General features: G+C 37.0%; 1 protein-coding gene across 1 annotated transcript in view; it reads left to right on the top strand.

Annotated features, from left to right (window-relative positions):
• Positions 1–2,933: 2,933 nt before the first annotated feature.
• The window catches only part of LOC309658213 (teneurin-2-like), a 1,589,229-nt gene continuing 1,566,995 nt past the window's right edge, over positions 2,934–25,167 (top strand). The window contains exon 1 of the mRNA XM_082456602.1: positions 2,934–4,023. The gene's annotated coding sequence lies outside the window, so the exon portion shown is untranslated. The remainder of the gene's footprint in view (positions 4,024–25,167) is intronic.

The following is a 25,167-nucleotide window of genomic DNA, read 5'->3' as shown; positions in this document are numbered from 1 at the left end:
GAATTATCCATCACCTGAAAGGACGATGATTAGAAAAGGAGACTGAATTGACTGGAAGAGAAGTTGTCATTCTATATAAATGATCCAAGTAATTTTGTGCAAATGTTTCCTCCAAAGACTATGCCTGTTGAAAATGAGGGAAAAAATGGTAATTGGTTAAGCACTTGGGGAGATTTATAATTCCCCCAGAGAATCTGACAGTACAGCTGAGACATTCAGTCACAATCAAAGCCTCGGTGTTGTATCCTCAGACTTTCTAAAACCTGGACATGGAAATTAGACACTGAGATGTAAGGAGTGTGGTGGAGTTGAAAGGAAATTGGATGGGGAATAAGGAGATTGGTTTCTTCTTGACTGCTGCTCTATTAGTTGAGTGACCTTGGAAAAGTCAATTAAATTTTCAACGTGTAGAGTTCTCATTTGAATGGAAATAGTTAAAGAAATTTTAATTTATAATGTAGGAATGCAACATAGTGTTCAGTTGGCGCACAGTTAGTGCTCAATATACCTTTTTCCTGAACCAAAATGATTTTGGTGAACATTTTCACTTCATGATATGTAAGGAAAGTTTTTTTTTTTCTCTTTTATGTATTCTTGAGATCCTGCCATTTCCCTTTTAATGCTATCTTTGCTTAATAAGTTAACAGTTTTGCTGGGTGAAATGCAGAGCTGACCATGTAAAAATAAAAAGTACCTTCAGAGTGAGCCTGTAGGGTCTAAGAGACACATGTGGACCTGTATTCAGGCTGAAACCCAGACATGTTCAAGACTGGAGTTGGTATAGAATATTAAGGACGAAACTGGGAATGAGAGGGTCTATACAGAGTTTGTTTGAATGCTAATAAATCATGAAATCACTGCTTCCTGGCTACTGGGATTTGCTGCATAAGAAGCCAGCAATTCAACAAAGAACGGGGTTCCCTACAGAACTCCCATTTCTGACTCTAACAAATAACACTCTAGGAGAAAAAAGGCAGAGTAGGTGTTAGGAAAGAAAATTGAGGAGATTTCAGAAATGGGAGGGATCCTTTGTTCCAGAGTCTTACATATGTATAATTGTTATTTTAATATTAATCAAGCCTTGGTGGCAGAATTGTGATGGCTCTGTGAACGCGACTCCTATCCACACAGCTGGTTGTTGAGTTAATTTATTTCTTTTAAGGGTCCCCTTGTGCTCTTTTGATATTGTTTTCTGTGTGCAGCCTCCCTACTGCATCTTGAGCCGAGTCAATCTACCTCTCTGAATTTAATGTACTCTGACATGGGCCTGTTCAGAAGGGGAGATACTGCACTGACACAGCAAACAAGATCCACATGAGACAGTACCTTTCATTGCTTTCCCCCTGCCAGGAGGCTGCGGGAAAACCTCCCCAGAAAGAACTGATGAAGAGGGAAAGCACACAGGCCACCTGGGCTGTATGTAAGGAGAAGCTGAATCCAGAAACAACTCTCCCTGAGCAAACATCTCTAGTTCTGCTTCTCCCCACACATCCCCACTGTGGAGTGAAACTAACTTAACAAGATATCCCCATTTCCTCTGAACAGTGGTGAAAATATTCCTACAGGACTTTATTAAGACAGACCCCATAGTACTCATCAGGCCAATGAAAGGGAAAAATCCTGCTGTGGCTTTTCTACCCACAACACCACTGCAATTAAAGAAGAAGCCAATATCAAAGCAGACAGGTAACTTTGTAAGCACACCAGGCATCTGTCCATGCCCAAGGCCACATTTTTAAAGGAAAGAGCCATTATTTTTCCAGTGGTACAGGAGAGAAGCTGCAGGACATATGGGTTAAATTGAAAAGGCGTTATAAGTACCTTAGGAGGTTAACAGTATCACCTGAAGCCAGGTTCTTATCAGTTATGGATTCAGTAGTTTTTTGGAATTTGATGAGGTCTAAGGGGATGTTTTCAAAGGGGAAGTGTGATTGGCCCTCTAACTTGTCAGCTGTTTAGCATCCCATACAGAGCTTGTAAGAAGTTCTTTATTTTCCATGTAGATCTGGTGTTCCTAATGCAGTATGTGCTCCCTGCCAGTATGAACCAGGATGTAAACCACAGCATTTTCACTTCAGTAATGGGTTGAGTGGAAAGTGGGCTGTGGAGAGATGACAGAGGGGCTCAGTTCTTATTAGGAAACACAAAATATGAATTTGATTTTCTCTGTTTTCCTCAAAAGTGAAATTTTGGCAAAAATTTTAGATTCAGACATAAGACTGCATTATTATGGGCTGGAAAGCTAATTACTTCCATGCTCACTCTTGGACTCTCCCAATACTCCCCATTCCTAACTCTCCTTTATAATATTCCTGGTGGGAAATCTTCTTAATCCTCATTTGTGAACCCTGATGAGGGTTCGGGGATTTAAGACTCTTGTCCTTCAACTAGGTTAGTTTCTTACAAAAGAAAATAAGAGAATAGAGGAAGATCACCTACAATTCCCTCTGATCTTGGGAAGTGTTATGACAAAAATTTTCTCTGTGGCTCACAGTTCAATTTCACACTTTGTACAAGGCTATCTTAGTTCTTTGGGGTTCAACAGATCAATTTAGACTGTGTATTTTTCTGTCTTTGTTTGCATTGTTCTTTTATCGGGCTGCAAGGATGCTTTTCTTTTAGCAAAATGTCAAATGGTGGTGAATTTGCTCAATTAGCTTTGCAAATGTGTGTTTGACTTCCTATGGCATCTTTCTCCTCCTTTCTTTGTTGTGTATTTCTTATATTTCAAAGGGGGACATCAGATATACTCTTCTTTTGAACGAATTAGCATTTTAATTCATAGGTGATAGTCTGCAGTTGTGTTTCTGATTGTGTTTTTAATTAAAGGAGAAATACACATGCATTCTTTTTCCATTTGATTCAATTATTTTGGAGGTGAGGGAAATACTTAAATTTCGGCTGCACTGAAGGTAATATTTTGACATAAAATAACTTTATCACATAAGGTAGTTTAATCGATGGATTCAGTGTGGCCTACAAACTACAAAACCACTCTTTTCCCATCTTGTTTGCATAAGCCCTTATAATTTTAGTTACAGGATCTGAAAATATGTGCAAAGAAACAATAAATCTTTTAGTTTAAGTATCACAGGGATTAGAAAGATACATTTGTTCTCTAATAAGATAAAATCAACAAAACAATTTTTTAAATACTTAACGGTGATTCTGGATTCTTATTTAATGGGAGGGAAAAAAAGGTAGGATTGAATCAGAGTAATGGAGGTAAAATAGTAAAATGTGTGATAATATACACCCCCAGTCATTCTTTTCTAACATCGAGTCCTTTGATATTTGAGTAAGTTTTGCTAACCTCAAACAATAGTTCATTATCCTCATGAATATCTTAGACCTCTTCTTAGTTCTTGTAGGTAGAAACAGGTAAAAAATGTTCATCTTTGTCCACTTTTTTCTTTCCCCAAGTAAGAAAGTGGTGGGTATAGCACGTGAAATACAGCTGAAGGTGTTCAAAGAGCCACTTGACTGCTGAAGCTCGGTGTCTCTTATCTGTATCAGGATTCCGTTTCTTTGAAGTTAATTCGGAGATTATATTTCACACCTTTAAAAATTCCTTAAATAAGAATGTGTATTATACCTTTTCCTAAAATCCTCTGGAACATCAGTTTGAAATGAAGCTGAGTGTTCCACTGGTTTCCATTTTAGCTATGGGGTTGGGGGAGAGATGCAGCTTTTGAGGTTCCTTCCTCTATCAGTTATCAACGGGACAGTGGAAACATTAAAAACAATGCCTTTTTCTCTTTCTTTTTTCTCCCTATCAGCCTTCGGTTTTGCTCCACTCAGCTGGAAAAAATATACTTTTCATCATGGCATAGCACTTAAAGTTATAAAATACACCTGATGTGTATGGCCTTCAGCGCGTAGCTAATTGACTAGAATCTTCAGGTGTTATAAATATAAAGTCTGTGACGCGTTGGTAATAAAGGTGTTTTCCCCAGCGTCAGAAGGAAGGTGCTGGTCGCAGAGAAGGAAAGAGACTCGCTGCTGAAAGTAAATTTACTCAAGGTTAGTAGCATGTTTGGTTACTTTGGTTTGGGAAAACATCAGTTTTTCTGTATAAAGCATTGTGTTCCCCAAAGTAGAGGGATTGGTGTGCAGAGCAAAAATATTTGATGAGCCAATGCATTGTTCATGCTGGCGTGAGAGCAAGTCTTATTTGACCTCAGTGTGAGTAGGGAGAGAGGTTGGATGTGCCCAAAAGAAATTGTAATGAAAGAGCCTTGTGTGTTTCTCCCAAGAAAGCCAATAACCTGTTGAGAAGTATATGTAAAACTGTCATCTGAGTAGTAGGCTGGCTGTGTAAGAGCAGACAAGTAAGACTGAAATCTGGGGTTTCAGTTACAAGTTTATGAGGTAACTTCTCAATTCAGTGCTAAAATCTTGTAATATGTGAAATTACCTATTTTTTAAAATGTAATTTAAGAACATTAGTCAACGTGGTGAAAATATTTCAAATTCCTCATACTTAATTTAAATTTAATAGGTTTCTATTTTGAACTAAATATAAGATTGGGGGATTAATGAGGCCATAATATTTCATTGCTTGGGGCCTCTACATATCTTCAAGTCTCCTTGTGTGAGATGTTATTAATTTAAAGTGAATATAATTGTAATAAAGTTTTGCCACTCAAAAGAGTTTCAACTTAAGTTCATTGTGTTAAATAAAATAATGGCCTAAGAATGAATAGATACCCATTTTTATCTTGAAGGGCAAACAATTACTAAATTAATTAAAGATTATTAACTGTCAGAAGTCACGCCCAAGAGTGCATTAATTTATCAGCTCAAGCCTTCTCTGCTGATTTTTTTTTTTACTGTGTCTATAAGAACCATAACTTGTAATTTTGTTTGTTTTTCTTAAACTACTTAATACCTCCTATAAAAACAACTAAAGAAACCTCTTAAAATAGAAAACATAGCAGTTCTTTTATTTCACTTTATGTCCTCTTTTAATACCTAAGGTAATGGGCTATTGACTTAGAAATCTAAAGTCGTTTTTTTTTTTTTTTCTTTTTTTTTTTTTTTTACTGTTATGGAAATTGAGAATTTCTGCCAGCAATTAAAGGGCAATATCGACTGTTAAAACAAATGTGGTTATTGTCAAGTCTTAGTATGTTTATTTTTGTAAATATTTGTTCTCAGTTACAAAATTCGATTACTCCATAGATTACAGATAAAAAAGCAAATAGATAAATATTTGAAAGTTTATTCAGATATATTTATTGAGGTTTTATTACATGCCAGGTTATGTTCTAGGTAGTGGAAATGTGACCAATTGAAAAGTAAAGGTTTCTGCCCTTCTTGAATATATGTGTGTGTGTGTGTGTATATATATATATATATATATATATATATATATACACACACACACACATATATAATGAAATGGGAATATAATAACAATGTGACTATGCTGTGGAAAAAACAAAATGTGGAGCACAGAAAGGGGATTTGAGAGTGCCAGAGGAGTGGGAGATGTTGGAGATCAAGTTAGAGTACAAAATAGCCTAGGGTAGGCCTCCCTGAGAAAGTGAGACCTGAACACAGAACAGGAGAGGAGTTGGTGAGGACATGGAGAACAGGGAACCCTGTGCACTGTTGGTAGGAATGAAAGTTGGTGCAGCCACTATGGAGAACACTGTAGAGGTTCCTCAAAAAATTAAAGATAGAACTATCATATGATCTAGCAAGTCCACTTCTGGATATTTATCTGAAGAAAACAAAAGCACTAACTCGAAAAGACATCTGTACCTCCATGGTCATTGCAGCATTATTTACAATAGCCAAGATACAGAAACAACCTAAGGGTCCAGTATTAGATGAATGGATACAGAAATTGTTCTCTCTCTCTCTCCATATATATATATATATATATAAAATTCAGCCATAAAACAGAAAAACAAATACCATATGATCTCTCTTATATTTGGAATTTAAAACAACAAAAAAACCAGCTTATAGATACAGAGAATAGATTGGTGGTTTCCAGAGGCTGGGGGTGGGGGGGGGGATGGGAGAAATGGGTGAACTGTGTTTTAGTTTAAATAAATTGAGTAATTTATAATAATAATATATCATTTTGGGTTTTTTTGAGGTATAGTTGATTTACGATGTTGTGCCAATCTCTGCTGTACAGCAAAGTGACTCAGTTATGGTATCTCCTTGTTTTGATTTGCATTTCCCTGACGACCAGTGATGTGAAGCATCTTTTCGTGTGGTTGTTTGCCACCTGTGTGTCTTCTTTGGTGAGGTGTCTGTTAAGATCTTGGCCCATATTTTAATCAAGTTGTTGGGTTTTTTTAATTGTTGAGTTAAGTATTCTTTGTATATTTTGGATAACAGTCCTTTATTGTATATGTCTTGCAAATAAAAAATAATAATAATAATAATAAATCATACCTTGAGGGGATAGCAGAACTCTGAGCAGGTTGTGTGGTTCAGGCCCAGAAGCCAGGGGATGAGGCTTCTTGAAGGATGGCTGCTTAATGGCCTAAGTCTTTGTGGTTGGCCCCTCTTGTCCTTAGTTACTGGACAGTCATTCTTCCAACCAGAACAATTGCAGTTTAACATTCCAAATGCAGTATATTCATTGATGATCTCCTAGGACAACATGGATAGGGCAGAGAAAGTGGCTATTATTTCATGGACTTGAGCTGGAACGGAGTTTGGAAATCACCTTTTCTAACTCTCTGAAATGATACAAAGGAGGACTGAAGGGATTAAGTGACTTGCCCAAGAAGTTAATGACAAACTGTGGCTGGAGTCTGACTCTCTTGACCTCCCCTTGCCACCTTCCCTTCCAGAGCAAATCCTTATAATTATTAACTCCAGTTGTTACACAGATTGTAGGTAGTTGGATATTTGGGCAAATGTGCAGAAGTTTTGAAGAAAACCTAAGGGAACTGTAGAGGTCCTGTGGTAGAAGGTATGCTGGAGCCTGTTTTTAATCAATATAATTGAAACTGCTAGAATTCAGAATGTGTTGTTTTCCCCATGATTGGACTTTCCACCCTGGTTTAAACAATTAACAATTCTAAGACTTTAAATCCATTTTTTTTCTAACTATAAAAACAATTTGGGAGTATGTAGTAACTAGGAAATACAAAAAAAAAAAGATGAAAGAAAAAATCACATATAACCTCATAATTAAGGGGTAACCCCTATTCATATTGTGGAATAGTAACTGCTGATTTTCTCTTTATATGTCTCTCTTCCGATAGCTCTTTTTTTTTTTTTTTTAACATCTTTATTGGAGTATAATTGCTTTACAATGGTGTGTTAGTTTCTGCTTTATAACAAAATGAATCAGGTATACATATATCCCCATATCCCCTCCCTCTTGCATCTCCCTCCCATCCTTCCTATCCCACCCCTCTAGGTGGTCACAAAGCACCGTGATAGCTCTCTCTTTTAAAAAAAACAAAACAAAACAAAAAAAACCTTAAATTTTAAACACAGTAGCCTAAAACCATATAGAGATGCTAGTAAGATCTGGAATAATGTATGCAAAATGCCTGTTGCTACAGTAAATGGAGGCTGTTATGATGGTTGCCATCAAAACTCCATATTCATAGTGACAGACAGGAGAGGAAACCAATATTACTGATACCTTTGTTCATCCAGGACAAGCAGAGGCTATTTGCCAACCTGAAGAGGATGACAAATAGGGCAGGATTGCTTGCTCCTTGGGGGCAGAGCTTTTCCATGGCCACAGAGACAAACAAACAAACAAAACCAGGAGGAGTGAGGGAGTTGGCCAAGCAAAAAATCTGGGAGAAGATCATTCCCGAGAGAGAAACAGCTAGAGCAAAGGCCCTAAAGTGAGAGTGTGCCTGGCATGTCACAAGAAAAAGAGGTCAGTGTGACCCAAGCAGCATGAGCAAGTAGGATCACAGCTCATGAGAGTGTCAGTGTAATTGGGCCAGATCATCAATAGCCCTAATAACTACTTGCTTTTTAAAAAAAAAAAATAATTTTTTATTGTGTTAATTAACATACAGTGTTACAACATTATATTAGTTTCAGGTGTATAACATAGTGATTCGATATTTTTATTCATTATGAAATGATCACTTCAATAAGACCAGTAACTTTATGTCACCATACAAAGTTGTTACAGTACTATAGACTATACTCCCTATGTGTACATTACATCCCCCTGACTTATTTATTTTATAGCTGAAAGTTCATACTTCTTAATCCCCTTCACCTATTTTGTCAGTCCCCTAGAGCCCTCCCCTCTGGCAACCACCTGTTTGTTCTCTGTATCTATGAGTCAGTTTCTGTTTTGTTTCTGTTTTTTAGATTCCACTTATAAGTGAAATCATAAAGGGTTTGTTTTTCTTGATCTGAGTTATTTCACTTAGCATAATACCCTTCAGGTCCATCAATATTGTTTCAAATGGCAGGATTTCCTCTTTATTTATGGCTGAGTAGTATTCCATTTTGTGTGTGTGTGTATATATATATATTTACACGACATATTCTTTATGCATTCATCTGTCCGTGGACACCTAGGTTGCTTCCATGTCTTGGTTACTGTACATAGTGCCCCTATGAACGTTGGGATGCATGTATCTTTTCGAATTAGAATTTTTGTCTTTTCCGGATATATGCCCAGGAGTGGGATTGCCAGATCATATGGTGACTCTGTTTTTAGTTTTTTGAGGAACCTCCATACTGTTTTCCATAGTGGATGCACCAATTTATATTCCCACCAACTGTGCTAGAGCATTCCTTTTTCTACACATCCTAGCCAACACTTCTTGTTTCTTGTCTATTTGACTTTTAGTCTGAGAGGTTTCTAATCGGAGAGAAATGGGGACTTTGTGGCAAAATTGGATGGAAAAGTGAAATGTTTTAAGTTTTAAAAGTAATAGATTTCTGGTGGGTGGATAAGGGGAGAAATGGTGGGGAGAAAAGGAAGCTATGAAGCGTCTAGACAAGAGAATATGGTGATTCGGAGCAAAGTAGACCTTATGGAGCTCAGAAGAAGTGGTTGAATTCTGCATATATTTTGAAGGTAGAAGCAATGAGATCTTCTGATGGATTGGATGTAGGGGGTGAGAGAGAAAGACAAGGGAAGGATTGCATGAACAGCTGAAAGGATGACATTTCCATCTGCTGAGATAGGGATGGCTCTTAGTAGAACAGGTTTTGGTATAAGGTCAGAAGTTCAGCTTTGGTGTTGATATATTAGGGTTTATGAGCAGACAATGCTGAAACTTGGGAGAGAGGTCTGAGCTGGAGCTATGAATCTAGGAGTTGGCATATTGATAGTTTTTAAAACAAAGAAAATGGATGAGATCACCAAGAGAGTGAATGTAGTTAGTTCCAAAGACCGGGTCCTGGAGTTCTGCAATGTTAAGAGGTTGGAGATGAGAGAAACAATTAAAGAATGTAGAATAAGAGGGTACAGATCCAAGTATAGGTGGATGTGGTGGTGGTAGTCTGTGAAAGTTCTCTTCACATTGCTCTAATTTGGTTTGTGAAATTTTGGAAATTTGGGCAAGGTCACCAGTGGAAAGTGAAGATATAGGAGGAGATGCTAGGGGTTTAAGGAAGGAAGGTGGAAAATAGTCATAACGCAGAGAAAGTGAGTGAGCGGGCTGAGAAGTTATCTGATGTTTGCCTCACAGCATTAAGGGCTCACTTTGAAATTCCTGGGTATGAATTTAAAGTGAAAACAACTAGTAATATGAGCTTTTCTTTAGGTACTATCAGCCTCATGGGTGCAGATTTGGAGTAGGTGGACTGTTGAATTTTATTCAGGTGTGATTTTGTGAAGCTTTGTATTAAAGTCAGAGAAGGGCAAGGAACAGAAGGGTGTATGTAAAGGAGGGATGATATTTGAGCATGGCCTATAAACTGGGAAGATGGGAAGTGAGGAGATCTAGTGGATGAGGGAATTTGAAAATCTGATAGAAGGAAAGGACCTGAAGCTCCCAGGGCTGGGAGACTCGAATTTTGACTACAGCTAAGACCAATTTTAGACAGAACATACCAAGTCAACATTTTGTGGCTTCTTACATTGTGTGCTGGGTGATTTCTACCTTATTCTCCCTTGATCCTCACCTAGTGTTATTCCTCATAAAAGATGACTCTGAAGCAATATAGCTTCAAACTTGTTTAAAATAGCTAGGAAATACAAAAGCTTCAGCTCAGTTTCATTTCTTCCTCTATGAGTTTAATTTTTGTTATCCTCAAACTATCTAGAAAAAGACAGGTTAAGACATTTGGAGACAATTCAAAAATTTTGGATATTATGATAGTTGTGAATTTTTGTTAATTTTCTTGGATGCAAAAATATATCTTGGTTTAATTTTTAAGTCTTTAGAGATACACACAAAAGTAATTAAAGGTGAAATAATAAGGTTCTTGAGATTTTCTTTCATGTACTTGAGTACAAAGCAAACAAAAGGGGTGTGTGTGTGTGTGTGTGTGTGTGTGTGTGTGTGTGTGTATCAGGTGGGGGAAGGAGTGGTGATTGGAGGGGTATATGAAGCAGAAGAGCAGAAAACTGATGGTGAAGGTGTGTATATAGGTATGCTTCTAATCTCTTTATAAATGTGTTTGAAAATTTTCATAGTCAAGTTTAAAAAAGCAATTCCTGAAATATTGATACCTCACATAGGCTTGCTAATTATCATTAATTCATCATCTTCAGGGATGCCCTAATTTGAAAGATGGCTTGCCCTAAAAGCTGAGGCTAGTGGCTGAATGTGGTCAGAAAATTGTTTCAGTGGAGTTAAATGTTTAGACACCCCACATTGACTGTGAAATGATAATTATTTGCTACAAATAAAACAATTTCAAAGACCACAACTTCACAAATGCATTTTCTTCTTTGTTTTATACCCCTTGAAATATTTGAAGAACATCACTGAGGGTCCTTCCGTTTGTGATTCTCTGTCACTCCAGCATGAAAACTTTAAAATATATCAACTTTTTGGGGAGTGGAAGAAATGTATTTCAGGATGAATGCCATAATTTGTGCTGTGATTGATTTTTTAAAAAATAACAGTCATCGTTTTTGGTGCTTCTTTAATTTAATGGTAGATTAATATTGTTCGACCTGATGATGGTTGCCGTCAATCTGCCTTGGTCCTATGACTGAAATGTTTCTCACCTGCAGTCAGTTGGAGTCAATACATGACCTACAGAGTCAGATAACAGTATCTTCAATTAAAAAATATTATTTGACTTGGAAAAAAAGAGGAAAACAGGCCCATAATTAAGCCTTTTAGGTCAGTGATCTATTCGTTCCAAGTATGAATTCCCCAAGCTTAATAGCCAGTCATTGGACTTCAGAGTCTGAGAAAGAAGGTTATTGATTTGGAAATTAAATATCTGCCAATAACTTGAGTGTGAAAATATATTTTGATCATTTAATTTGAAATCACCCACCAAGTGCATATTATCTACTGTGTAAATTTGAGTCTACTCAAAAAAATCACACACACAAATAAAATGAGTGCAGGATGTAGGCCATTTTATATAAACATACATACACAGCTTTACAAACACATTTATCTCTATTCCTTGCTGGCATGATTTTGCAGGTGAGGGAATATGGCCTATTAGTATTGTATTTCATAAATAGGTAAAATATGCAGTCTATATCAATAAATTACTAGAACATTAGTGCTTTTTATAAATCATCTAAATATTCTCCAGTAATGACCCATTAAAGTTTAGTACATGTTCATCTTTGCAGCTAAGGATATAGTGATCAGGGACAAACACACACTTCCTGTGACCAGAAGAGGTACAGTCCAAAGTCTAAAGATACCCAATAGAAAGAAGTGGTTGAAAAAAATGAGCATTTTGAACCCAGTGTATGTGACTATTGCACTTGCATTATAGGTGATATATATATAAAAAAAAAATGCTTACTGAGTTAGCTGTAAATCCAAGAAAGTTCTGATTCACATAATCTCAAAGGACCTGAGTATCTACAGTCATTGAGAAAATAATTGTTGGATGCATTGAGTTATTTTTTTCTTCCTATCTCTCCACTATTTCTGTAATGGGACGTTATCTATGTATAATTATATCTTTAGTGAAAAGTAATTATAATTCTTATCATTGGCTTTTTAAATTAGGTTTTTTCTGTAATAAATAGTATTTTTTACATCACATCTAGCCACATTGAGTATAGCAAAAAGGAAATTAAAGCAAGTTTTCAAACTTTAAAATTGGTTAAATGGGAAAAAATAAAACTGATAAACATAAAAAAAAAGTTATGAAAGAAGCACAGAGGTCATTATCCACATGTAGAAAGGCAAGAATTCTCAATCGACATTTGTTAAGAGCAAAGTAGAAACGGGAAACAACCCATTATTTCAGAATTCTCTCATAAATTCTCTCTCCCTTCCTTTCTTTTTCCCTCTCTCTCTTTGACCTATTTTCTCTCCCCCTTACCTCTCACCCCCACCAAAGACTTTGTTAATTTATCATAGCCTTTAACCTATTATTTGTTTATTAAAGTTTCTTTATTTGATGCTTACCAATTGGGACAATCTCAGTAACGTCTCAGTATCCTTGTTAATATTTAAACAATACGTTTGTAAGTGCTGTTTAGTAATAAATGAGATAATGAAAGAAAGATGTATTTTAGAAAACATCTGCCTTAGAAATATATGTTGTTCAAATTATTCCCAGTGAAGAATGATTGCTTGAAAGTGTTGAAAATCATTGAAATAAAGGCATTAACCATAGTTGCACAAAAGTACCATTAGACAGTTGAACTGCTTGGGGATTGTGGAATTAGTATTTGCTGCTGATTGACATCCTTTATACAAGAGACATCATGAGTGACCTTTATCATAGGGAATAGCAACATTTAATAGCAGGTACACATTTAATGATACCTAAAAAGGAAACAGAGCAAGTTGGCCTTGTGTCCTGGGCCCTGGTCATGCATTGTGTGCATAGGCCCCCATCTTCTGCAGAAATTTCATATATGACCTTTGTCTTTATAATTTGGGATGGAAGTTAGGAATTAAATGAATTGAGGATTGACCAACTCACGGCCAATTTGGGGTTGTCTTGAGAAGAAACAGTGTGTAATTTTCTCTCGTAAGGAAACTGCAAAATTTCATAGGTTGTTTGTACTGCTAAAGTTTGTACGTCATAATGTTTAAAAGTTTAGGCAGATCTAGGTATGAATTAGATTTGCTCCTTAATCCTTACATGACCTTGGGTAAAATACTGAATCTCTTAGAACCTTTGTTCTTTCATCTTCAAAATGATTATAATGATTATATGATAATGATTATAACCATTTCATTGAGTTATTGTGAGAATTAAATGAGACAGGGTCTGTTATAGCGCAGTGTCTGGCTCAAGGAAATGCTGGAAAAAATGTAAGTTGTTATTTTTAACTCAAAGAATATTAAGTTTTCCAGCCTTCTAGGGTTACTTAATTTTTCTCTCCCTATAGAATCATGGGACTCATCGCGCTGCATAATATACCAAAATGTGGCCCCCTCAGAGGGTCCTGGGATGGCACCCATATCCTAGTTGGGCAGTTCCTAGAAGATGCTTGAACATCTCTAGCTGCTCTAGCTCTCTGCACCCACTTAGCCCTCAAATGTGTTCACAGCTCCTCCCCTTCCTCCCCCAAACCTAGCTAAGACAAAGCAGGCCCTATTTGGTACTGATTTGCAAAATTGATTCAGTATTTGCGGGAGGATGCAGGAGAGAATTAAACAGAAAGACAAACTTAAATTGGGTATCAGACATCTTTGCTTTGGAGTCCACTGCCCAGGCCCTGCCACCAGAAGGTTCTAGCTGACCATCTCTTGTCACCAAGCCCTGAAAGCTGTTCGTCTTCAGATAGAAAGTAGCATTTTCTTGTTCTTCTTTCACCCAAGTGCCTGTCCCTGCCTCAAATAAAAACTATACATCTGCGGAGGTTTAGCCCAAGCCATGAAGGGATCCCCCTGGAATATTTGCTATTAGAACGCATCACGGTCCTGGCTGTTACTGAGAACAATAGTTTTTGTAAAGGAAGAGTTACTTGGGTGATCTTCCTAAATAAGAGTGTGAGTCCTGTAGGACACAGGCCATGTGACACATTTATCTTTATTCCTTCTGGTCCTGATCTTGAGGGTGAGGGAATATTACCTAAATAGCGCTGCTTTTCATGAACACACAGAATATGCAATCAATACTAATAAATTACAAGAACTCATCAGTGACTTCCTATTATCTTTACTACAAACTGTGGGCCATTGAAATGGTTTTTTCTCTTCTAAAGATCTCTGCCTCACTGGGGATCCCAATTATTAGTGTTACAGTAATAGTAGTAAGAAATATTTTAAAATTAACTTTTTATGCTGAGCAGTTTGTCAAGTGTTTATAAAAGAAAGACAGCTCTGGAAAACAATGCCTCCCATGAAACGTACCAACGGCAGGGAGCCCTTGACTTGGAGGTTAGTTAACCCCCTTCCTCCTCCTATCACGAGTCCCCAACTCAAAGCCAAACTGGGGGAAATGACTGAGATTTGGGAGAACTAATGCATTTGGAGTAGCACTCAGGTATCAGCTCTATCAGCTTCTTGTTCCAGCAACAACAGAAGGCAGCCCTCCAGCAGTTTTGGCTTGCTCTGGATGTAGTGGCTCCCTACTCAAAATTAGAAACTCTTTCACCACAGCTGCCTGAATTTCTCTCTTCCATTCTTTTTTGGATAACTAGACTCCTCTTTTGGAAGAGATTAATATTTTTGGGATATCTGCCATCATAACTAAGTGTGAATTAAGGGAAAAATAGTCAATCATCTGCCTCAGCAGACGATGACTTGAGCTGGGTTGGAAAGGTAGACCATTTGAATTGCTTTGATGCGGACAAAACATGCCAGGCAGTAGAGAGAGGGAGGGCAGTGATTTCTTCTCGTTCCCAGGCAAAATTGCAAAGCAGGTGAGATTTGGTTTGGGGGTTCGCTGTCACACCACCTCATCAGCATTCAATCTTTAGTGCCCTCTGTTGCCACACAGCCCTCCTAGATCCCTACCCTTTTTCATTCTCTTCACATCTTTACTACCTAATTTAATATTTAGAATCTTCCGAACTCAGTATCTTCAATAGAGCCCTTTTCAGGAGATAAATGATGTCTCATTTCTATGGTCTTGCAGCATTTTGCATTACTACCAGTGTCCAAGTTGAACACAGTTTATACTTTTTCCAATGTTCCCTCACTTTTTAAATATGTTGTTAGGTGAACCTCATTCCTATTGCTGGGTCAGAGGTCGTAGTACACTGGTAGATGGACAAGAAAATCAGAGATCATTCTTCCCTAGGCACGCAGGCAGAAGATGATGTAATCAGGCCCACAGACTTCTTCCTTCTTTCTATTCTCATTGCATGGCTCTTGGTTCCACATTAATCTCGGGTATATTGGCCAGAAATAGGGCCCCTTTAATTTTAGTGCCTTGCAGGTCTGTTCCTTCAAACAGAAATTTGCATGACAAAAAATTACAAGGGGTTTCTTAAAAACAAACCTGTAAATCTTTCAAAATAAGAGATGTTGACTCCTTTAAAATAGCAAAGCACACAGTAGACATACTCGATAAAATTAAAACAGGTAAAATCTATAGTATTAGGATCTAAGCCAGGCTGTTGACAAGTCACAAACTTTCATTTAAAGCCTTCCCATTTTAATGTCTTTCTTTTAAGAAAGAAAGAAAAGATGTATTAGTGAAGAATGTAAAAAAAAAAACAAACAAACAAAAAACAAACTACAATCTAGGGCAAAAGCAGTGAAACGTTTGAAGATGCATTCTTCAATCTGTAGGGTTTACTGGGATTACTTAGGCTAGACAAAAATCCATGAAAGTCATAATGACATTTTTATCATTTTTAGATTGATGTATGCCATTTTTTTTTTTTTTTTTTTTAAATTTATTTATTTTTGGCTGTGTTGGGTCTTCATTTCTGTGCAAGGGCTTTCTCTAGTTGTGGCAAGCGGGGGCCACTCTTCATCGCAGTGCGCGGGCCTCTCACTATTGTGGCCTCTCTTGTTGCGGAACACAGGCTCCAGACGCGCAGGCTCAGTAGTTGTGGCTCACGGGCCCAGTTGCTCCGCGGCATGTGGGATCTTCCCAGACCAGGGCTCGAACCCGTGTCCCCTGCCCTAGCAGGCAGATTCTCAACCACTGCGCCACCAGGGAAGCCCGATGTATGCCATTTTTATGTTGTCTTTGCAATGCCCATTAAAATTTTAAAGAGTGAGCTGTTACATTAAAAGGCAATGATTTAAAAATTTATCAACTCCACCCTTCTGTAGTTTAATAAGGATCTTTACCTCCATCATTTAGAAATTAACCAAGAATTTATTTTTAAAATTGCTAATGTGGTGCCTTCTACAGGTGAAAAGTAACTGGTTTGTGCCAATTTATTTTTAGCTGCTAAGAATCTATAGTTAATTAGCAATAAATGAAAAAAGTATGAAGCCAAAGCCACCTGTATACCATAACAAGGAAACATTCCTCATTTTTCAGAAGTTATAAAAGTGTTTGCTTGGGACATTAGTTGACAAACCATATGGGCAATAATAATAAAATAACTGACCTCTGTTAGGTGCTAATGATGTGCCAGCGCTGGAACCAGGGATTCCTATATCTCCTTTAAACTTCACAGCAAGCTTGCTCTCTAGTCAGCACCTGTTTGTTGATCAATGGGTAGTTGGGAAGGAAGAGAGGAAAGAAGGTAGACAAGCAGGCTTGTCAGGAAGTTTCAAGAAAACCCTCAGTGAAGGAATGATCCTCATTTCACAGATTCAGGAAGAAGCTTGTAGAGGTCAAGAAACCTGCCCAAAGTAGCAAAACTGGTAACTGGTAGAGAGGTGATTTATCTGCAGATCTGTCTGAGGCCTGATCTAAACTCTTTTTTACCAAATATCCCTCCTTCCCACAGTACATGTATTTTAGCACATCCTTAGAAAATAGGCAGCTCTGTATAGGATTCAACCATGAAAATATTATTGTAGTATATTAAACTTCATATGTCAAAATCCTGATAGTGATTCGTATGTTAAGAGGACACATTTTCAGTAACATTGAAATTACAAAATATATTAAGACCAGCATTACTAGTAAGAGTGGTAAAGAGACCGTTTGTAGCACCACTGATTCTGCTTAATGGCTTCTTGTTACTAAAGTCAGGGGACAAACCACAGAGCATAGCTACCTTAGAGGTAGGGAAACTTTTTTTTTTTTTCTTTTCCATTTTTTCTTTTTTTTTAATTCTCAATCTGCATTAAAAAAGAAAAAAAAAATCACTGCCGAGCCATGCACAAGAAAATGCTTCCCTTTTAAAAAAAAAAAAAAAATATATATATATATATATATATATATATATATATATATATATATATATATATATATATATATATATATATATATATATATATATATATATATATATAACTAAACTACTCTTTTTTTCCCCCAAAAATGGAACTCAGGACTAAAAATAAGTTACTTTAAAAAGTGAAAGGAACAGTTCCTAGCCGGTGTGTGTTCTTGAAGGGAAAGAGAAGTAGCGGGGCAGAGAAACAGAGCTGCAGGGGGAGGGGGAATAAGGACAAAGGCAGGAGGAAGGACGTCCAAGAGGAGAGAGGAGCCTCACGGGGCAAGTAGGTAGGTAGGTGGAAAGGATGTGTCCAAGCTGACCCTTTGACTCTTGTTTCCTTGGCCATTGCAGGGTCCCTGCGGCCCTCGTCCTGCCCCAGGCTGTACTGTGACCAGGGCTAGATCTCTGGAATGTCTCTTGGAGAGTGGGACCTGCTCTGTCAGTTGTTGCAGCTCTAGTAACATAGCTCCCTTAACCTTCAGTCTTTACTGTATCTCTCTCTCACTCACCCTCTGCCCTCGTCCCTTGCCTATTCTGCACCTATCTCTCTGCCTATGATATTCTTACCTCCACAACTTTTAACCCAAAGCCTCAATGTCCTACTCAAAGCCTTCCCTATTGACCCCTCATTCCACCCAAACCATAGTGAATTATCTCTTCCTTATTTTCACACAGCCCCCTCTATCCCTGTTCTAAGCCCTAACCATATTGTTTCTGTAACTGTTCGTAGACTTGTCTGTTCCACTAATACATTCTAAGCCCCAGGGAAGGGCAGAGAAGATGTCTGTGTATTATTTTTGTTCCTCTTAGGGAAAATCCTCATCACAAAGTTGGTTTTCAGGAAATACTTCTCCAATATAAAGGAACTAAGAGTTGGGTCCAAGCCAGGGGAAGGGAAGAAAGAGCAGAGGATAACCCTTGTCAAGATGGCTGCTGTTCACCAACTTTTCCCTCCTTCCCTCCCTCCCTCCCTCCCTCCCTCATGCTCCTCTACTAACCCGAGTACTCACCACATGCCTTATAATAAGATGTAGCTCTTGAGTTCAGGTTCACATTACTTAGCCCACTCTCAAGGCCTTACATGGTCTTATCTGTATCCCCTTAGACTCATCTCTAGATATTCTATTCCCTTTAACCTGCATTCTATGCTCTGTCAATCATGAACTCCTTAGAGTTCCTAGGATGTGACTCTGTATACTGTCTAGGTCCCCTGACTGTCCACATTCTCTTTCTGTTTGGAATACTAACATCATTCTCCCCTTCCATCTCTTTACCTTCCAACATCTGTTTAATCTTCCATGTGAAGTCCTCCACCACCTCTAGAACATCATTATAATTACTGATGTAGCTGTCACTGGGTTGTATTTCTTCTCTTCAACCAAGCTGAGTGATGCATTGGGCAAGAGTCTAATCTTCCAGGCCCCAAAACCCAGCACAGTCCCAGCATTCCTACTCAGTGTTCTAGAATTGCCTGTTGAATGTTGAACCCAGGAATACCTTTCTCATTCTGCTCCTATCTTCCTTAGTAGAAAGTACTTATAATATTGGATCTGCCATCTCTGGAGCAAAAGATCATAGAGATCATTTAGAGCTGTGTGCTCATCTGTATTTGTTCATTTTAATTAATAGCCCAAGGATGCCAGCAAGAGGGTTGGTGCATCTGGAAGTGGGGGAGAAGTCAAAGAACTCAGTCATCTATTTTTAGTGTAATTGTCATTGCGAGTATGGAATTAAAATCTGGGTGCCTAGAGGCCAGATGTTGTAAAGATTAGTTATATCTTTTTGTTTTTTGTTGAAAGTTACAAATGAGACACGAAATACAGACTGGATCAAACTATATTTATTTTACCCTGGAGCTGCAATTCAAAAGATAAACTACAATAATAGAAAAACAGGAAGGAATTATACCTAAATGCCATTAGCAGACACTTCTTAGTTATATGCTATTTAATTTTGCCTTTCTTTATATATTTCTATATTTCCAAATTTTTCTAAAATGAGGCATTTTTTTTTACTTATTTTACAATTTAAAACTATAATTTTTATTTTTTGGACAACACAATGATATTTCAAGCCATAAGCTTTGCACACTGAATACAGAGTTATATATCTAGTTTTTTTATTCAGAAAAAAATTATTTGGAAACATCAAGAAGCTTTAAAAAAAATATAAGGAGTTAGATGATTAATAGCATATAATGATAATTAGAATTCCAGACTTTTAGATTTGGCCCTTTGACAATCAGACTGTACACTGTATCACTTCTATAACTAGAAACTTGCATAGATGCATCAAAATGCAGTATACCGTGACAGCACTAGACCGTGAGCAGATGCCCAGGGATCTTGGCTGAAGTATAGATTAACTAGCTCTGTAAAGAATTTCTACTTACATATTCTACAACCTTTAATTTCTTCAATTTGTAGAATATAGCTGAATGAATAACCTCTAATATATCTCCTATATTTTAGAAAGGTGAAGAAAATAACTTGAACCAAGGAAGGAATGGGGAAAAAAGACCACATATCAGAGAAATGACCACCACTGATAATACACCATGCATTTATGAATTTAAAGCTAGATTTGTCCCACTGTTGGATATGAGTAGGGAATTAACGAGAGGTAAAGGCCACGGAAAACATCCTTTATGGAGCATATACCAGTACATCAGCCGATGCGTTCTCTACTACGTGTCTTTACGTCTTCTCATCTGATCCGCTTAAATCAGGGGGGTAGGTGTCCGTATCCCCAGGGACAGGTTGGAAAATAGTTATTCTTATGTATATATTAAAATGTTTCTCCTCACCTACTATGCAATCCATCCTTTAAAGGCAGATTATATGTCAGTGTATACTCAGAGCTACTGGGGGTCAGCATCTGAAAATCTTTTTTTTATTTTATTTTATTTTATTTTATCTTTTTATACAGCAGGTTCTTATTAGTTATCTGTTGTATCCATATTAGTGTATATATGTCAATCTCAATCTCCCAATTCATCCCACAACCGCCCAGCATTTGATAATCTTAATAAATATTCGTTCAATGAATAAATGGTTGGATAGATGATGTTTTTGATGGCTTGTTAGCCTTTTAATGCCTTTTGAATACTTATGCTATGAAGCAGCTTTTCAGTGTTCTCAAGAATAGCTGTCTTTATGTATGTTCTTTTGGAAACTAGCTTTATCTCAATGTAAAAATCACATTTCCATGAATTTTTTTTAATTGAGGTAAACCTTACATAACATAAAATTAACAATTTTGAAGTGAACAATCCAGTGACATTTAGCACACTCACAATGTTGTATAACCACCACTTTTTCCTAGTTCTAAAACATTTTGAACACCCTAAAAGGAAACTCTATCCCCATTAAAAAGTTGTTCCCCCTTTCTGCCTCTGATAACTGCCAATCTACATTCTGTCTCTATGAGTTTACCTATTCTAGATATTCTGGATATTAATGAAATAATATGGGACCTTTCGTGTCTGGCTTCTTTCACTTAGCATAATGTTTTTGAAACTAATCCACATTGTAGCATGTGGCAGTACTTATTAAATCTTTATGGCTGAATAACATTCTATTGCATATATATGCTACAATTTGTCAATTCACCCACTGATGGACGTGTGGGCCTTTTCGACCTTTTGGCTCTTGTGAACAGTGCTGCTGTCAATGTGTGTGTACATGTATTTGTTTTGGTACCTGTTTTTGATTGTTTTGAATATGTACTTAGATGTAGAATTACTAGGTTATTTGGTAACCCTATTTTTAACTTTTTGAGGAACTGCCGAACTCTTTACTACAATGCTGAACCATTTTACATTCCCATCAGTAATGTTCGAGGGTTCTAATTTCTCTACATCCTTGCCAACACTTAGTATTTTCCTTCTTTTTTAATAGCCATCTTAGAGGGTGTGGTTTTGATTTGCATTTCTCTAGTGACTAAAGATAATAAGCCTCTTTTTTATGCTTGTTGACTATTTCAATGAGATTTTACAGGGTAGGGAAGTAATTAATAAAACTCAAAGAAATAATCTAGTTTCTCTTTAATAATATTAAGAAATATTTCAGGAAATGACACTGCTACAGATATATTGCTTAAGCCAGAATCTTGGAATAATCCTGGATGTCTACTTCTCCTAAATTTCCACCATCCAGACCATCAGCAAGTACTGTTACTTATAATGCCAAAGTATCTTGAATAATTACACTTTACTGCATCTCTCCCAACCTAATCCAGGCCAACATGATCCAGGCCTGGATCATCCTAATCCTGGCCTACTTCTCATGCAGACTAACTATTGTCTCATATTACATTATTCGTCTCATTTAATCTATGTTCCACACAGCAGTCAGAATTTTAATCATAAATTAGACCATGATGGTGCCCTACTTAAAACCCACCGCTTTTTACCCCACTGCATTTATAGGAAGAAAATAAAAGAAAGCTCTGTACTACAGCTTATGAGACCCTGATTATCTGGCATCATCTGTTCTCTCAACCACGTGTAAAACTACTCTTTTCCATGGACACTGCTTTGCATCACGTCTAAACTTCTATCAATTTCTAGAACACTTCTTAGAGCATTTTCAAATGCTGTTATATTGGCCTAGAAAACAACTCCCAAATATCCTATGGATAGATCCTGCTTTTTTTTTTAAATTAATTTTTATTGGAGTATAGTTGCTTTACAGTGTTGTGTTCCTGCTGTACAGCAAGGTGAATCAGCTATACATATACATATATCCCCTCTTTTTTGGATTTCCTTTCCATTTAGATCACCACAGAGCACTGAGTAGAGTTCCCTGAGCTATACAGTAGGTTCTCATTAGTTATCTATTTTATACATGGTAGTGTATATATGTCAATCCCAATCTCCCAATTCATGCCACCCCCCCCACCCCCCCACCCCCCACCCCCGGTATCCACAAGTTTGTTCTCTATGTCTGTGTCTCTATTTCTGTTTTGCAAATAAGATCATCTATATCATTTTTCTAGATTCCACATGTATGCGTTAATATACGATATTTGTTTTTCTGACTTACTTCACTCTGTATGACAGTCTCCAGGTCCATCCACGTCTCTACAAATGACCCAATTTCGTTCCTTTTTATGGCTGAGTAATATTCCATTGTATATATGTACCAATGGATATCTTCTTTATCCATTCGTCTGTCAATGGACATTTAGGTTGCTTCCATGTCCTGGCTATTGTAAATAGTGCTGCAATGAACATTGGGGTGTGTGTGTGTCTTTTTGAATATGGTTTTCTGTAGGTATATGCCCAGTAGTGGAATTCCTGGGTCATATGGTAGTTCTATTTTTAGTCTTTTTAAGGAAACTTCATACTGTTCTCCATAGTGGTGTACCAGTTTACATTCCCACCAACAGTGCAAGAGGGTTCCCTTTTCTCCACACCGTCTCCAGCATTTATTATTTGTAGATGTTTTTAATGATGGCCACTCTGTTGGGTATGAGGTGATACCTCATTGTAGTTTAGATTTGCATTTCTCTAATGATTAGTGACATTGAGTGTCTTTTCATGTGTTTTTTGGACATCTGTATGTCTTCTTTGAAGAAATGTCTATTTCTAATGTCTCTTAAATATTACCTTCTCAGATAAGCTCTTGCTGGCCATGCCATCTAAAGCATGTTATTCTCTATTGAAGTAAGATATTCATCACCTTAAGAGTGATTCCTTCCCCCCTCAAATTGTACTTAAATATTTTCATATTTACTTGCTTTTTGCCTTCATGCATAAGATTGTAAATTCATTTATGGTGAGGGTTGTTTCCTTTTTGTTACCATGGTATGCCCTCTGCCTAGCACACTCTTGATGCTCATGGTATTTTTTTTTAAATAAATTTATTTATTTATTTATGGGTGCGTTGGGTCTTCGTTGCTGTGCACAGGCTTTCTCTAGTTGTGGCGCACGGGCTTAGTTGCTCCGCAGCATGTGGGATCTTCCCGAACCAGGGCTTGAACCAGTACCCCTGCATTGGCAGGCAGATTCTTAACCACTGTGCCACCAGGGAAGTCCCCACTCATGGTATCTTTAATGAATGTATATCATGTAGAAATGCCCATATTTTTCTTAAGAGCAAATTATTGAAAAAATGTAAATAAGAAATGCATTAATAAGGTGTAGTGCTACATTCTGAATGCCATGTTTCTTCAGAAGACTACAAGCCTCCTATTTCCTTGTCAACAACAAAATAATCCTCTGTGAAACCCATGGGTTGTATTGAGTGGCAGTGATTTGCCTAGTAGACAGAGAGGAGGATAAAGGTGGGTAATAGAACAGATTTAACAGAGAATGAAAGTGCATTCTCTCTTATCGTGGTCTTTGTACAGCCTGTGTCTTGCCATTCAAGAGTCAGTACTTTATTTCCACCTCTGTATCTAGTGAGCAGGCTCTAGACCTGTTGACATGGAAATCATCCATAGCGCTGTGGAAGAAACGTGATGAAATTGTGTTAGAATAGCTCAGCCTCTTTCTGACTAATAGAAAAGAAATAGTCTGGAGCCATCATGGATCCCTAAATGCCTGTAATGGTAATGCTACACTATTACAAGTGTAAGGAGAAAACCAAGTTTATGTAAGCAAAAAGAACTCAAGAGTTTCTTTATGTTGGATTGGATATTTGAACTAGTTGAAATACAGACTTTATGTCTGTTATGTGGATGAAAATATTACTTGAATTATATAGTCAGTTGACTATTTCCGTCCTACAAATATTATAAAATCAGGAGTCTTATTCTACTGCTTCCTTTTATGATAATGGGTCCATGAAAGAAGAATGTAAAAATTTTATTTATTAGAGCAAGCTTACTAAATTGTCAAGTAGACTAGTCAATCCATACTTCAACAAACAATAAAATAATTGCTTTCTTTACTAAGTATTTCCATTCCATTGTCTCAGTTGATGCTCTAAAATATTGCTTTGTGACATACAATGGGAAGATTTACATTAGAAGCATGGAATTTTCAGTTTTAAATGAGTGTTGTAGCATAGGTGTCATAAGGGCAGTACATGAAGTCTCTGAAGGGATCAAAGGACTTGACTAAGTTTACATAAATCAGTTAAATGTAAATGTAGATTTACATGTAAATGCAAATTCACTGCTGTCATAGTGAATTTTTGATTGAGTTAGTTTCATCATTGATTATTTAGGTTTTTCTAGGTATACGATCAATTAAAGAAAATAGAATTTTCTTTATTATCAATTTTACACCTCTCTGTAATTTCTCAAATATGGAGGTAATGGGCATTTTTGCCTTTTTCCTGATCTTAGTAGATATGTTCTAATGCATCTGGATAAAGTAAAATACTGGGTTTAGGACTAAAAGTTAACACTATAATGTGTTAACATATCCATCAATTTGTCTTTTTGTTGGTGTTTTTTAAATAAGGAGTGTTGAGTTTTATCAATGGCTCTTAGCATCTATTGAGATATTCATGATTTTTAAAATACCTTAATGGATTAATATATATTAATATGTATTCAGATAAACTGAGGCACATTAAAAATTTTAAGAGTTTATTTGAGTAAAAATTGATTCGCATCAGGCAGCATCCAATCTAGCAGGTAGAAAGGAGTTCTGAGGAGCTGTACAAAATGAAAGCCTTTTATAGGCAGAGGAGAGTGGGAACAAAGAAGCTATACTAGGCAAAAAAGCAGGTTGGCTAATGAAAAGTTACTGACTTCAAGGCATGGCAGGGGTCTATCAGGCAGATTACCTAATTAGTGTTGATTAGGCAATTCCTGGTGGACTGGTTTAAGATGCCATT

This window comes from Balaenoptera physalus (assembly GCF_965194825.1).
Source record: "Balaenoptera physalus genome assembly, chromosome: 3".
Taxonomy (NCBI): domain Eukaryota; kingdom Metazoa; phylum Chordata; class Mammalia; order Artiodactyla; family Balaenopteridae; genus Balaenoptera; species Balaenoptera physalus.
The sequence above is the reverse complement of the archived record's forward strand: the minus strand, read 5'-3'. Positions and strand labels throughout refer to the sequence as shown.